Raw genomic sequence first — 14,103 nt, 5'->3', positions numbered from 1 at the left:
GACCAGCTCTACACACTCTGCAGGGTCCTTGAGGGTGCATGGGAGTTTGCCTATCCGGTCTACATGTGTTTTGTGGACTTGGAGAAGGCATTCGACCGGGTTCTTCGGGAAGCCCTTTGGGGGGTGCGTCGAGAGTATGGAGTACCGCACAGTCCTATCCGGGCTGTGCGGTCCCTGTATGCCCAGTGCGAGAGTCTGGTCCGCATTGCTGGGAGTAGACCGGATTTGTTTCTAATGGGAGTTGGACTCCGCTGCCCTTTGTCACCGATTCTGTTCATAACTTTTATGAACAGAATTTCTTGGTGCAGCCATGTTGGGGAATGAGTCCGGTCTAGGGGCCTGAGCATTTTATCCCTGCTTTTGCTGATGGATGTGGTGCTGTTGTGATTTTTAGCTCTCACTGGAGCGATTTGCAGCCGAGTGTCTGCCATTATTCTTTTTTTGTAGTTAAAGAAGCTCATTCTGAGCCTGTATAACTTTGGCTATATTGTTTCCAGCCATGCGTCCTACTTACATTCCGTTACCTAAACAGTCAAAGGTTAAGCGGGGATAATGATCGCAAAGTTTGAAGTCCCATGCACTTGACATACACATAAAAAATGTTGGAGATTTATGTGAGGTGTACACAAGGACTAAGCACACAGTCTGGCTGTCAAGTGGTTTTTCTCCCTGCCCCCCCTCTTGCTTTTGTTTTTCCTTTTTTGGTCATTTCCTCCTTGGCTCTGATTTCCATTCACACCTGGTGTTAATGTTCCTGATTGCACCCGAATTACTTCTCCTGCTCACTATTTAGCGTCTCCAGTTTGTGGGCATGTCTGCCAGTTCGGTGCCATTCTTGTCTTGTTCCGGTGTTGTCTTAGTCTTGTCTTGTCTCAGTCTTGTTTCAGTCTTGTCTCGGTCTTGTCTTGTTTTAAGTGTGCCGACCCTTGCCTCCTCTCCCCACAACGAATTGTGCCTGCCGAACATTATACTGTCCCTTTCGCCATTGTGAATTTGCCGGGTCACCGACACCTAGCCTGCCACTGGACCACGACAACTACCTTTGGTGATCAAGATACTGTTTCCTTGATTTTCTGTCTCTCCTGTGTACCGAACCTGGACCAAATAACTGACCCATTGTTGCCTTTATCCTTGCTTCTGCATTGTGCTTCAGCACTATCCCGAGCCGGTCCTTGTCATCGTGTTCGCCATGTGCTAGCCAGAGAATGTAAAGCATCTTTCTCCATTATGTCGCCTTTGTTGAATTGTTCTTCCAAACTAAACTTCCAAAAGTCTTCTCCTGGATGATGTCTGAACCTGGCACTCCCACCTAAGCTAACACAATTTTAACGAAAGTTACATCATTTTTTTGTCCAGGTCATATAAATTGTTTTATTCGGGCAATAATAGTTTGTTTAAAATAACACCCTATGACTGTACTAGGAATCGCTTGCCTAAGCAAAGAACATGCATGTTGTTTTCCTCCCTTTATTCTTATTTGTAAAATACCAAGTGTCACGGTTGCCATGGGGCCCAATTGGTCCCCGCCGTGTGGCGCCAGGTTATGTCACGGTTGCCACGGCCCCCAATTGGCCCCGCACATGGACACCAGCTGAAACGGGTTGACGGATTACTTCCTGGCTACTTAAACGCTGTCTTGTGAGTCGCCTGTGGTCGGAGCGTCTGCGAAACTCCTGCTAAACTCTATTGTGATACGTCAAGCCCCGTGAATCCCCGTTTTTGCCTGTGTTTTTTGCTCTTGTTTTATCAAGCCCTGTGAATCTTTGTTTTTGTCCTGTGCTTTTTGCTCTTGTTATGCCAAGCCCTGTGAATCTCCGTTTTTGCCTGTGTTTATCCCCTGTTTTGTTCTCGCCCAGATCTGTTTGATTTTGACCACTTCCTTGTTCCGATCAATCTACTCCCGCGACCAACGATCCCTGGATCGAGTGTGCGCTCATTGCTCTTCTCCCCAATTAACTGTGAGTAACATTACACGAGTGGGTTCTGCTTCCTGTTTCCTGTCCTGGTCCTGACACCAGGTTAATCTTTTTTGCCTAAAAGGCACATATTTGATATTAATCGTATTAATGTTATAAATATCTTATTACGACTATCAAAATTGTCTAGGCAGGTTAAGGAAAGACAAATAAAATTTGTCAATAATTATGTACCCCTAAAATTCCATATATTAGTGTATGTGTACATTAAAGGTAGGCGTCTCTCCTGTAAATATATTTTAATGCATAGCTAAATTAGCAATAATAACTCACTTTTGGCCAGATGCGTTTGATGTGCTTCAGAATTGTTAAAAACTTATTTTGTCCTATTTTAATTACAGTTGGTATTCATCTTCTGTCCCAGCCTACGTTTCTTGTATTATTTTTTCTCTGCAATTCCTTTTCAGCCATTTGTCTGGCAATGCTGGTCTCCATCTCGTTGCTGCGGCCCCTCGCAAGCCAAATTAACACCCTCATCTATCTCGCTTGCCCGACATCCATCTCCTCCCGGGCTCCAAAACGCAACCCTTTTTGTCTCCCATTGCTTTTCAGCTCTCCATCCATTCATTTCATACTATTATTGTTAGCAAAATGGTTTCATCATTGCCCTCTCCCCGGCACATTTTGGATCTCGTAATCCCTCGCCTGTAAATCTTTGATTCAATATATCTTTTTTTATTCCCTCCCTCCTTTTCTCCCTCTTATCCCTCTCTCTTCATTGTGGCTTTCTTCGACCCTTCAACAGGATCATTTGGTAGAAGCAGCCAAGCTCTTATATCCCAGGTGAAATGCATTGAGTGATGACCACAGAAGTCTGGCACACGGTGGAATCTGCATCCAACACCTAGGTTTAATAATTTATTTTCCTTGGCCAAATATAATCAATCTTCAACTAATGCCAGAATGTAGACAATCCATATAAATTCTGCTACATTACCGACGTGGAAACATGCAGCGGGAATAATGAACGCGCAGACAACACTCGGAGAAGCGCAAGAGAAAAACAAGCTGCAGGTTGAAATACGTCAACTTGATGTTGCCAAAGCCAGGTGCAACTCACAAAGACACTGTACTTGTATTTATTTCTCTCTCTCTCTGTCTCTCTCTCTCTCTTTCTTTTCCAGCCCTTTTCTCCACTCTGTCTGTGTGTCTCTCTTTTTCTCTTCCTTTGTTGTTCTTTTTCTTTTTCTCTCTCTGTGTCTTTTAACCTCTTTTGCTCTAACTTCCTTTTTCCCTTTTCTCTCTTTTCTCTTTTTCTCTTCATACCCTTCGCGCTTTCTTTTCTCTTCTCTCTCCTTCTGTCTTTCTATTTGTCTTTGGATTTCTTTCTTCCTCTCCTTTTCTTTTCCCCCTCTCTCACGACTTTTTATCTTTTGTTTCTCCCGCTCTCGCTCTCGCCCTCTCTCTCTTTTTCTTTCTTTGTCCCCCCCTCTCTCCTTTTCCCTCCCTCCTTCTCTTATTTCTTTATCTCTCTTTTCTTTCTCTTTAACCAACTAGTCCGACCCTCGACAGAATGTTTGTTCTATCGTGTGGCCCCCGAGTTAAAATGAGTTTGACACCCCTGCACTAAATCCATATCATCAATAAGTAGCAGGCAGCAGATTCATTTTTTTTTTCTTTTTGTACATTACCCTTCAAAAGTTTGGGGCCAACCAGACAATAGTATGATTTTTCATGAATTTATTTTATTGGTGAGTCGCAAAATAAATAGAAGTATACTCAGTACGTCGAGAAAGTTAGAAATTATCATTTGTATTTAAAAAAATGCGCACATCACACTTTGCTTTTCTCAAAGAATGGAAATTTCTAAGCAACTCCAAATTTGTAAATGGTTATGTATACTGTATTCATTATGTAAAGTGGGGACAGCACGGTGACGCAGTGGTTAGCGCGTGTGCAGCACAGTTCTAAGGTCTTGGGAAACTCCTGTGTGGGTTCAAATCCAGCTACCGGACTTACTGTGCGGGGTTTGTATGTTCCCCCCGTGCTTGCGTGGGCACTCCGGTTTCCTCCCACATTCCAAAGAAATGCATTTCAGGTGGATTGGCCGGTCCAAATTGTCCCTAGGTGTGAATGAGCGAGCAAGTTGTCTGTCCCTGTGTGCCCTGCGATTGGCTGGCAACCAATTCAGGGTGTCCCCTGCCCACTGCCCGATGATTGCTGGGATGGGCTCCAGCACCCCCGCGACCCTACTAAGGATAAGCGGTGCAGCTAATGAGATGAGATGAGATTATGTAAAGTGGTCTAGGGAAATATATCTAATAACATATTCTCTTTCAAGAAATTGTGTAAACATGAAACTGGTGCCAGGAATCAATTTTCAAACATTTTTCACAAATGATTTGCCATATGATTTTATAATGAAGAAAAGTGTAACCCTTGTCAAAAATGTTAGGGAAACACCGTCTTAAGGCATGATCTGTGACTCCAGCAAGATTTGTGACACCCCGAGATCAGCCAGCTCGGATCACAGATTAAAACAAAAAAATGTTGTAATGTGTGTGGAATGGTGCACGTATGAAAGACTATTATTTGATAAGACACATACACAAATATTTTTTACGAGGCGCCTTTGTGTAACGAATCGCAAACCAGATAGCGGATGTAGTTCTATCAAATCAATACAAAGCCTCAAAGAATCGGAGAAAATAGCAAACCTTTTTTTATCGTAATAAATATCTAAGCTCTGTAATAATAGGAGCTTTTCCTTTTTATGATGTTACTGCAAGTCAGCAATGATGCTCACACAGATTACACTTTGTGTGCTTCCCTCAGACGTACAAATAAATGAACTCAGACTTAAATATAAATGAACTCTTGATGGTGCAGACTCACCTTCGCTGCCACATCCTCAGTGTCAATATCAAAAACTTTGTCTCCATATACAACATGTCCTTTCACTCTCCATCATCATCATGGCGGCGCCCTGTTCGGCTGCGGCTGCATCGGCTTGCAACGTTTTTTTTTTTTACACGTCGGCCATAAGATCCAGTCTTCGACTCAGTTTTGATGGCGCACAAAGTCGGCTCGAACTGCAGATTAAGATATGATCGCAGTTTTTTTTGCTGGATATGCGATCATCCAGACATCAAGCGCTCGGTGTTTATTAGCCACGGACTGCTATGTCAACAAGACCCAGCGGCCTACAAAGCAGCGAAGCAGAGTGGCAAGACAGCGGCGTGACCGCCGAACGAGGACATCAAGCGCTCGGTGCTACGACCACTCGACATCAAGCGCTCGGTGCTACGACCACTCGGGAGTGTTTATTAGCCACGGACTGCTATGTCAACAAGACCCAGCAGCCTACAAAGCAGCGAAGCAGAGTGGCAAGACAGCGGCGTGACGAGGAAGCGGGCTGGGCTAACAGCTAGGCTAAAGGCTAACCCCTCTAACATCCATTTTGCTCTCCAACGTTCGCTCTCTGGACAATAAACTGGACCATTTAACAACTGGAAGTGGCATCGAACCGCGAGATGACGAACTGCTGCGCTAAAATTCTGACGAAGACATGGTTAATCTTATCTATCCTGGCTGACGTTCAAAGAACCTGTGCGGGTCAGATGTATCGACATTTCGTTCTGTATACACGTGTACTCGAATGACAATAAAGTAAATCTGAATCTGAATGTGATTGATGTGTTTCAGTTACGATTTAGTCCCTACAATAAAAGATGTATGATATCCTTTTGGCTTTCTTTTTTTCATTAGAGGAAAAATACCACAGTTCTTGGTAGGCAGGTGTCTTACACATTTGGGGAGAAACTATACCTTCACAATACAGTAAGGTAGTCTATTTAAGGGTTAAATGTCCTGAAAAAAAAGTAAAGTCTTACATACCTGTCAACCTCGAGTGACTAAAAATCATACAGGTAAAAGTATGTTTTTTCCCCAAGAAATTATATGGCTTTTTTCTTTGGGGATTTTGTTACTAAGTGTTGAATCTTACTGTAGCTAATGATCATGTAGGTTTACAGGTGCTCTCCTATATTGTTGGCTCCATGCAGTCATCTGTGACAATGCGGTAAAGCTTGCTGGATTCTGTCGCGTCCGGCCAGGCTTGAGTGCTCTGGAGGGTGAGGTGTTCCAATCAATAACTGTTCATTAGTTTGTCCTTAAGACTATGGAAAACAATTTTAAAATGTGACTACAATATAGGAGACTGCCAAGAGTACATACAGTTAGGCCTGCATATATTTGGACATTAAAACAAGTTTTGTTAAATTCAGCTGTTCACACAAACACATTTCTAAATACAAAACAAATAATATATGACAGGGGTCGGGAACCTTTTTGACTCAAAGAGCCATGAAAGCAAAATATATTAATTTTATTTTGGGAAAGAGCTACACCATATATTTTGAGACAAATTTACTAAATTGCTAAACCCGCGCCCCAGACAAAAGCTTTGACTTCAGCACATTTATTTTTGATGATTTGATAAAAATTATGAAAAGAGAATAATGCCAGAGCCCGTGTCCCAAAATCATATAACATACCACTTTAAACTCGTCTCTTTCTTGCAATTACTCAAGATCGGTTAAACTCATTTTGACCCTTGTTTTCATACATATTGGTTTCAAAACCAGATGCAAGCAGTTATTTTGTAAAAATGTCACAACATTCTGCAAACAGGGAGCCTGATGTGCTTACCTTTGGCACAGACGGCGTAGGGCAAGAGATGGGAGGGAGTGCTTGCACTTTTTGCATAGCTCCACCCATCCCTCCCACTCACCCAATCAGATAACTTTAAGTTTTCTCCCGGTGTTTTGGCGTATTTACAGTTTGTTCTGTGCATTCATCATAACGTATCTGAACACTGAACACAGATTATTTAGTGAGCTTTTATATAAAGGATTCTTTAGCATTGTATAGCCAAAACGAGTGTTTTTTATTTTTGTTTTGTTTTTTGTGTGGCACCTTGACTGTAAATTGTAGTGAAAAACATGTCCTATATATTCTGCGAAGTACTGCATCTTATTTCAGCTTTGGTTTGGCTTTGCGTGTATCTGAACAGGGTTAATGGCTCAAGTTTTGTACGAGATGGAGAAAAATTTGCATGCAATCAAATTTGTCTCTGAGCCACAGGTTCTCATAGAAAGAGCCATATATGGCTCGCGAGCCATAGGTTCCCGACCCCTGGTAAATGGGCTTGAAGTGCACAACCTCAGCTGTACTTGGAGACATCCCACATAATAATGTGATTAAGATTTAAGGAATTGTAGCGCTTTAAACTCTTTATAGCCCTTTTTCAAGGGACCAAAAGTAATCGGACAAAAGACTCCGAGGGCTGTTATTGACTCGCAAGGCCCCTTCCTTGTTGACCTGTCATCAATTAAGTAGTGAAAAGGTCTGGATGTGATTGTAGGTGTGTGGTTTTTCATTTGGATCTGTTGTGACCACACATCTTTTCTTCAAATGAGCTCTTACTTGGTTAAAAGCAGATGACCCTGAGACTAAAACAAAAGAATGAAATCCATAAGGGTGAGAGAGGAAATGCTTAGAGAAAAACGGAATACGATAGTAAGGTTGTAAATTTAAAAAATGGCCTGGATATCAGGGCCGAATGATCACTGAATACTCTCCATAGTAAAGAAAAATCAATTTACAACATATCCCGAAGTGAAAAACACTCTCTAGTAAGTAGGTTATTACCCCTAAGTCTACAATCAAGAGAATACTTAATGAAAATACATACTGACGGTTCACTATTAGGGCCAAACCAATCATCAGCCCAAAAAAAAGGAAGGCCAGATTTCCTTGCCAAAAGAGACCTAAAAAAGGCAGCCGAGTTCTGGAAAAGTGATCTATGGAGAAATGGGACAAAGATAAACCTGAACCAGAATGATAAGAAGAAGACATTTTGGTCAGAAAAGGGAACGGATCTATAGCACACCTCATCTGTTGAAGATGGTGGTGATGGTGTGATAACACAGGCATGCAATGCTTCCAAGGGCACTTCGTCCCTTGTGTTCATTGATGACATTACAATAGATAAATGTAGCTGGATGAATTCTGAAGTACACAGAGATATGCAGTACTTTCTGCTCGGATTCGTCCAAATGCTGCCGAGTCAATTGGACGGCGCTTCACGGTGCAAATAGACAATGACCAAAATCTTACATCAAAAACAACCCAGGAGTTTATTTGGGCAAAGAAGTGGAATATTCTGCAATGGCCAAGTCAATCTCCAAATCACAATCCAATAAAGCATGAGTTTCACTTGCTCAAGACGAGGCTTAAGGCGGAAAGACCCACAAACGAGCAACAACTTACTTAAATAAAATAATATGCTCTTCAAAGCTAATACAAAGTTTAACTTACTTTTGGAAGATGAGCTTCAAGAGTTGGGCGACTTCCTCCTCCGGGGTAAAAAGAGGCCTAAAAAAACAATCCAACCATTTTCTCAACCGCATCAAGCTTTCTTATTCCTCTTTAATTTAAAAAAACAGTCCGCCTCTTCTTTACACCAACCAACCATATTGAATGGATGAGATATTAAACAACTAAAATGTCAAAGTTCTTGGCGCACTAGAGATACAGTATAGAATGTTTACACGAGAACTAGGACGAGGAAACTGATTTCTTTTCAGCCGGTAGTGGCGGAAAGAAGCACTACAGTAATGTACTGTTTTCTGAAAAAAGTGCACACAATACAAAATATAACTTACAATAATGTCCGGGTATTTGTTGTTGTTTGTAAGTACAATGGTCGTAAGCGGAGGAGTGTTTGTAGTCAAGTTAAGTCATGTTTATTTGTATAGCTCTTGATCACAAAGAGTCTCAAAGAGCTTCACAGACCACAGATTATTGCGAACCACAGACTATTACACTGTATTACACCATCCTCTGATCTAAAACCTACATGAGGGCAAGGAAAAACTCAAAAACCTCAACGGGAGGAAAATGAAGAAACCTTGAGAAGGGACCGCACATGAGGTAATCCCCCTTCCAGGATGACCAGGCTGCAATGGATGTTGCAATAATAAATAATACACTGATATTGGCAACATAAAATATAGGTTATTCATATGCTATAGAACATTCTATCATTGCGGCCCACGGCTTGTGGCCACTTTTTATATTTGGCCCACCGTCTATTGGACTTTGACACCCGTGGGCTAAAAAAAATGAATCTGATAGTGATAGACACTCAACCTTGATTTACATGCCCACCAAAGATAAATCATAAAAATCTGCCTGCATTTTTTTAAAGTTAAACATTTTAAAATCTGCTGTATAAAGGTGGGACATTTTTAGAGCAACGCTCACATGTATGCCGTATGATAAAAAGATCACATTTCCAAACCAAGCGCTGATTCAGCAAAGTTTAGTTGCCAACACACCCTGTGTGATTAGTGCATCAGAGCCAAAAGGGAAATGGGGAAACCAAATGTGAACACATTGACTACACAAACCCTGACCTTCAGGACAACCTCTTAAATCATTCTGGGCATAGCAGGCGGCACACAATTTGCAAGGAAAGGGGAAACTATGTTTAGAATGCACTGTGTGCGGGGGCTTCCGAATCAATGTGCAAAGATGGCACCCAGCTACCATCGCTTAGAAAGTCCAGTTGAATTCGATATGATCAAGCCCAGCAAGTGATGACTGCAAGGGTGTCCCCACTCTCCTGCAGTGTCCCTTGCACTTTGCCGCATCATCACAATGGAGGTAATCTAAATGGTCCGCTTGACTCTGACCTCTTCTTTGCCATTTGCTGGGTTTTCATGTTGGAAAGCTTACCACTGCAAGGTAAAAGTCAACCTGAGGCAACCATTCGTCGAAAATACAAACGATGAGGCTAAAAAGGGGATGTTTTATCAAAGTAGCGCAACTGATGTACACAGAAAGAAACAAAAGCATGCAAAGGCAAAGTTGGACTGTTTGAGACCACATGTATTCTTCAGCATCCCTTGTAGTAAATAAGAATATTTTTTATTAAAAAAAGATATCGATTTGAATAACCAAAAATACATGAACAATCAAATATCTCATGATTACCGATGTGATTCACCTGTGCCCGCTCCTTTGCGCCAACTGCCTCGGACTCTGCTAGGCTCCCTGTCACTATTTAAACCCACGTCTATCTGTCACCTTTTGTCAGTCCGTCTGCGAACCTCAGTGTACTCTAGGCGAGCTTTATCGACCCTGACCCCGAACTGTTTTTGCTCCCGTCTGTTTCCCAGCTTCGACCCGTTTTTTGATCCTGATCACGTCTACTCTCCACTCCTGGCTTTCGACCGGCTTTTTTGCTCTCCTGCCCCGGTTACTGACCCGTTTTTCTGTTCCCGACACCACCATCGCTCACCACGGAAGTCCCACTTCCGCATTCAGAGCGACCTGCTTCCCACGTCCAGCAATTGCCGGATCACGGGTGCAACCGTTTCTCTTCCTTCAAAAAAACTTGTGAGACACGTACACAGTTGGGTCCTGTGTCCGTTCTGGACTTGACAAAATTTTAAATTATTTTACATAGCATGAGCTTCACCTCGGAGGAGCTTACGTAATTGTCTGCCAGTTTGAAGCTACGGTTACCTGAAAAAAAAAACTCAAGAGAAGCTTGGCAAAATAATAAAAATAATAGTCACTTTGAATCTCTGTAGTTTGTATTCTTCCTTGTGGTTTTTAGCACTTGTTTTTGGTTGCACTGCATAATATAGCAACATCTAGTGGTCAAATAATGCCCACTGTCTCTTTGATGAAGTAAAAAAACTCTCGGGCAACTCTCTCAAAAGTGAAAGAAAACCCAAATCAAACACTGATGCAGTGCAAGAGTCCTCCAACTTGACTTCAAACTTGAATTGCAGTAGCAGGATTATGTTTAATTTCCATGTCAATATTTTATGTTATCTTTCGCCAAAGCTGCAGTTCTGTGTGTGTTTAAGGGTGTGTGCTCTTCAGAAAATGCTGCAGTCTTTGTCATGCCTCCCCGCCTTGCAGTGTGATGCAAGACCCCCACCCCTAACAGTCAGGTTAGGAATGCAGAATAATATGTTCAATTGCAGATTATAAAATAGTCATCTTTAAAGGGATATTGTGTATTATTTAGCGCTAGTGCTAGAATAGAAGAATAGAATAGAATTTACTTTTATTGTCATTCTTTGTAACCATGCACACAGAACAAAATGTCGATACACCTGACCCGTACAGTTAAACTGTAGCGAGTCGATGCAGCCGCAGCCAAGCAGGGAGGCAATGAGTACCAATGTTGTAAGTCTTAGGTATGACTCGGCCGAGGCTTGAACCAGCGACCTCCCAGTCTCGGAGCGGGCGCCCTACCATCTTGGCTACCGAGCGGTAAAAGAAAAAAAAATCCCCCAAAAAACTGTTAATTTATTAATCAAATACACATGAGCTAATATATAAACATACTTTTTTTAAAATAATCATTTAAAATCCCCAATTTTTATGATCATAGTATACCTGTCCCATTTCTATTCCTTTGTCCTCACCCTATTTATCACCCAATGCACTCTCCATTTCTCAACATGTTTTCATTCTATCCTCTTTGTCCTCCTGTACTTTTGCAACTGGAACTGCTCCATCACTTTATTTAAGCCTCCCTCTCTACTTGCCCGCCAAGATTTACCCATCAGGCGGCTTGCGTTACCACCTGGCCAAATAAAGAAAGGAAAATACCATTTATATTCTGGACCACGTCCAGAATCGGGGGAAATCAAATAGGTGAGGATAAGGAAAGAGGGAGGGGTTGTTAATGTCACAGTTCATGTATTTCTACCTGAATGTGTAAAAAGGTGCAGCCAAAGTAAAACTGAAGCAGTACTTAAAATATTTGGAGTATCAGTATAGTTTTGGTCTTTTTTTTTTAAACCCTAACCCTAACACATTGAAGTTTTCTCTTCTACAGTCCAATTCTGTTTAGGTATTACTGCCACTGAATTCTGGAAATTAGAAGACACACACACACCCAAAAAAATAGATTTCTTTTCCACTTATTTTTTTCTTTCCAAAAATCTGCTCCACTTCAAATTTGACAACATTACTACAAATAAATGAGTATTTTACACAAAGTTTCCTAAGGAGAGGTCTAGTCGAACCAAACTTTGCAACCAATAGTAAATGAGGAAGAGGTTGCTATTCTGGAAATCTTCAACATCCAAAATTGATCTTGAGCTCTAATGAATGGTAAGACTTGGGGCTATCTTATTCACCATCCAGATTCGAAAAATTAGAAACTTAGTTATCGTGGGATAATGCCGTGCTATTGTTATTATTGCTATTGTTGGCCCTTTGTAAATAAATTGGTAAACACGGTAAAAAACCCACCCATCCAAGAAATTGTAGCTACTTGCGTTGTATGTAAGACTTTGCATTATTACCATTCTCGTTTTTGAATGGACTGCATTTTTTTGTTCATAGTTTCCTTTTTACTTACTCTTTGGAGCGCCATATATTTAATCCCCCTTCCCCATTAAAACTCTCAATATGCCGCTTGTGTCCGCGCCTGGATCCTTTCTCGCAAAGACTAACAATTTCCTTTGATCCGATAGATAGCAAAATTCCCAGTATTGCCCACCTCTAATTAAAATTTCAGTCACTCATTTATGTAGGGAATGTGCTCTTGCTACATTTTCAAAAAGGCTGATTTGGCAACATCGAAAGCTCACGGATTTTCTCTCTTTGTTGGTGGTCGAAAAAGTGAAATACTCTCAAGACACATAACATCAACCTTGGTGACCTGAAGGCATACAATATGCTAACTCACAACAGTTCAACCATGGATGCCAGCACTCAACTCCATGTCATCAAAGTTTTTACAATTTCATGCATCACAACACAAGTACTGCATGTACCGGTAAATGATTGCTTAAGACTGTGTGTAGACACGAAGTAGGGCAGCAATTGTCCACTTACCGTGACTCCGACGTACACTTTGCACCATTAACATTTATAGTGGGCTGCTGTTTGCTCATGCGCATCCATTTCCACATGACTGCGCAACTCGAACCGTACATTGGCGCAATTGTGTCTTGCCTTGTATCTTCAACCCCACCAGCGATGCCCGGTCAGCAGCAGCAGATGACACCCTCTCTGCATCCATATCTAGCAGCGCTTCCAGCATGCCTGAATGTGTGTGTACTTGGGTGTATAATTTGGTGCTGGGGCACCGACCTTGCAGTGAGAAGCAGTTGGCAGTGCACATTACAATGCTCATACAAAAAGACACACACTACAACGGGGGCATAAACCCCCACAACACTTTTAATCTCGCCCCATACTGCCGCTCAAAACTCGCCCCGGGCCTGCTGGTGCTGAGTGGATTTCTTACAAAGAAAGGGCAAAAGGATGGAAAGTAGGCGGCAGTTAGGGTGTCAGGGATGTCCTGGTTACATTTACTCCGATGTGCGGCCATTCATAAAGTCACAAAAGGAGAGGATGCAAGTGGGGATTTCCATCTTGGGGTCAAGAGTAAATAGGAACACGCCCCTAAACACAGAAGAAGCAAGATCTAAGTAGAACTGTGATTGCATCTGGTGCCTGAGCCTTACTCGGCTTAATCCATTTCCACAAACCTACAACAATAACAGGAACCATCAATCAAGTGTCATTGATGTGACACGTACATCATCTGAATAAATTATAAAGATGTACTAACAAAACTAAACATCCATCCACCCATCCAAAATCTGCACCGCTTATCCACAGTAGGGTCGCGGGGGTGCTGGAGCCCATCCCAGCCATCTCCGGGCAGTGGGCAGGGGACACCCTGAACTGGGGCGGCAGTAGCTCAGGAGGTAAAGCGCTCGTCTTGGGATCAAGGGATCCCAGTTCGAATCCCGGCTTGTCTGTGTTTCATGTCGAAGTGTCCTTGGGTAAGACACTGAACCCTTAATACCCCCAATAAGCAGGTTAGCGTCTTACATGGCTGCAATACAAGGCCGCTATTGGGAAATGTGATGCACACTGTAAAGCGCTTTGGGAAGTCATTGACTTGAAAAGCGCTATATAAATGCAGATCATTTCATTTCATTTCAACTGGTTGCCAGTCAGTCGCAGGGCACACAGAGACAGACAACTCACTCGCTCATTTACACCTAGGGACAATTTGGACTGGCCAATTAACCTGACTTGCATGTTTTTGGAATGTGGGAGGAAACCGGAGTGC

At 42.2% G+C, this 14,103-nt stretch overlaps 1 protein-coding gene across 2 annotated transcripts in view; it reads right to left on the bottom strand.

Moving 5' to 3' along the window:
• The window catches only part of pvalb6 (parvalbumin 6), a 47,481-nt gene that overhangs the window by 22,433 nt on the left and 10,945 nt on the right, over nucleotides 1-14,103 (bottom strand). Inside the window, exon 2 of one of the 2 annotated variants that reach the window (XM_088333562.1) lies at nucleotides 8,298-8,354. The exons of the other annotated variant lie outside the window; for it this stretch is intronic. The gene's annotated coding sequence lies outside the window, so the exon portion shown is untranslated. The remainder of the gene's footprint in view (nucleotides 1-8,297; nucleotides 8,355-14,103) is intronic. 2 annotated transcript variants of the gene reach the window in all.

This window comes from Urocampus carinirostris, chromosome 1 (genome assembly GCF_059441175.1).
Source record: "Urocampus carinirostris isolate Australia breed hairy pipefish chromosome 1, RoL_Ucar_1.0, whole genome shotgun sequence".
Lineage (NCBI taxonomy): Eukaryota > Metazoa > Chordata > Actinopteri > Syngnathiformes > Syngnathidae > Urocampus > Urocampus carinirostris.
This window is presented reverse-complemented; position numbering and strand designations above follow the sequence as displayed.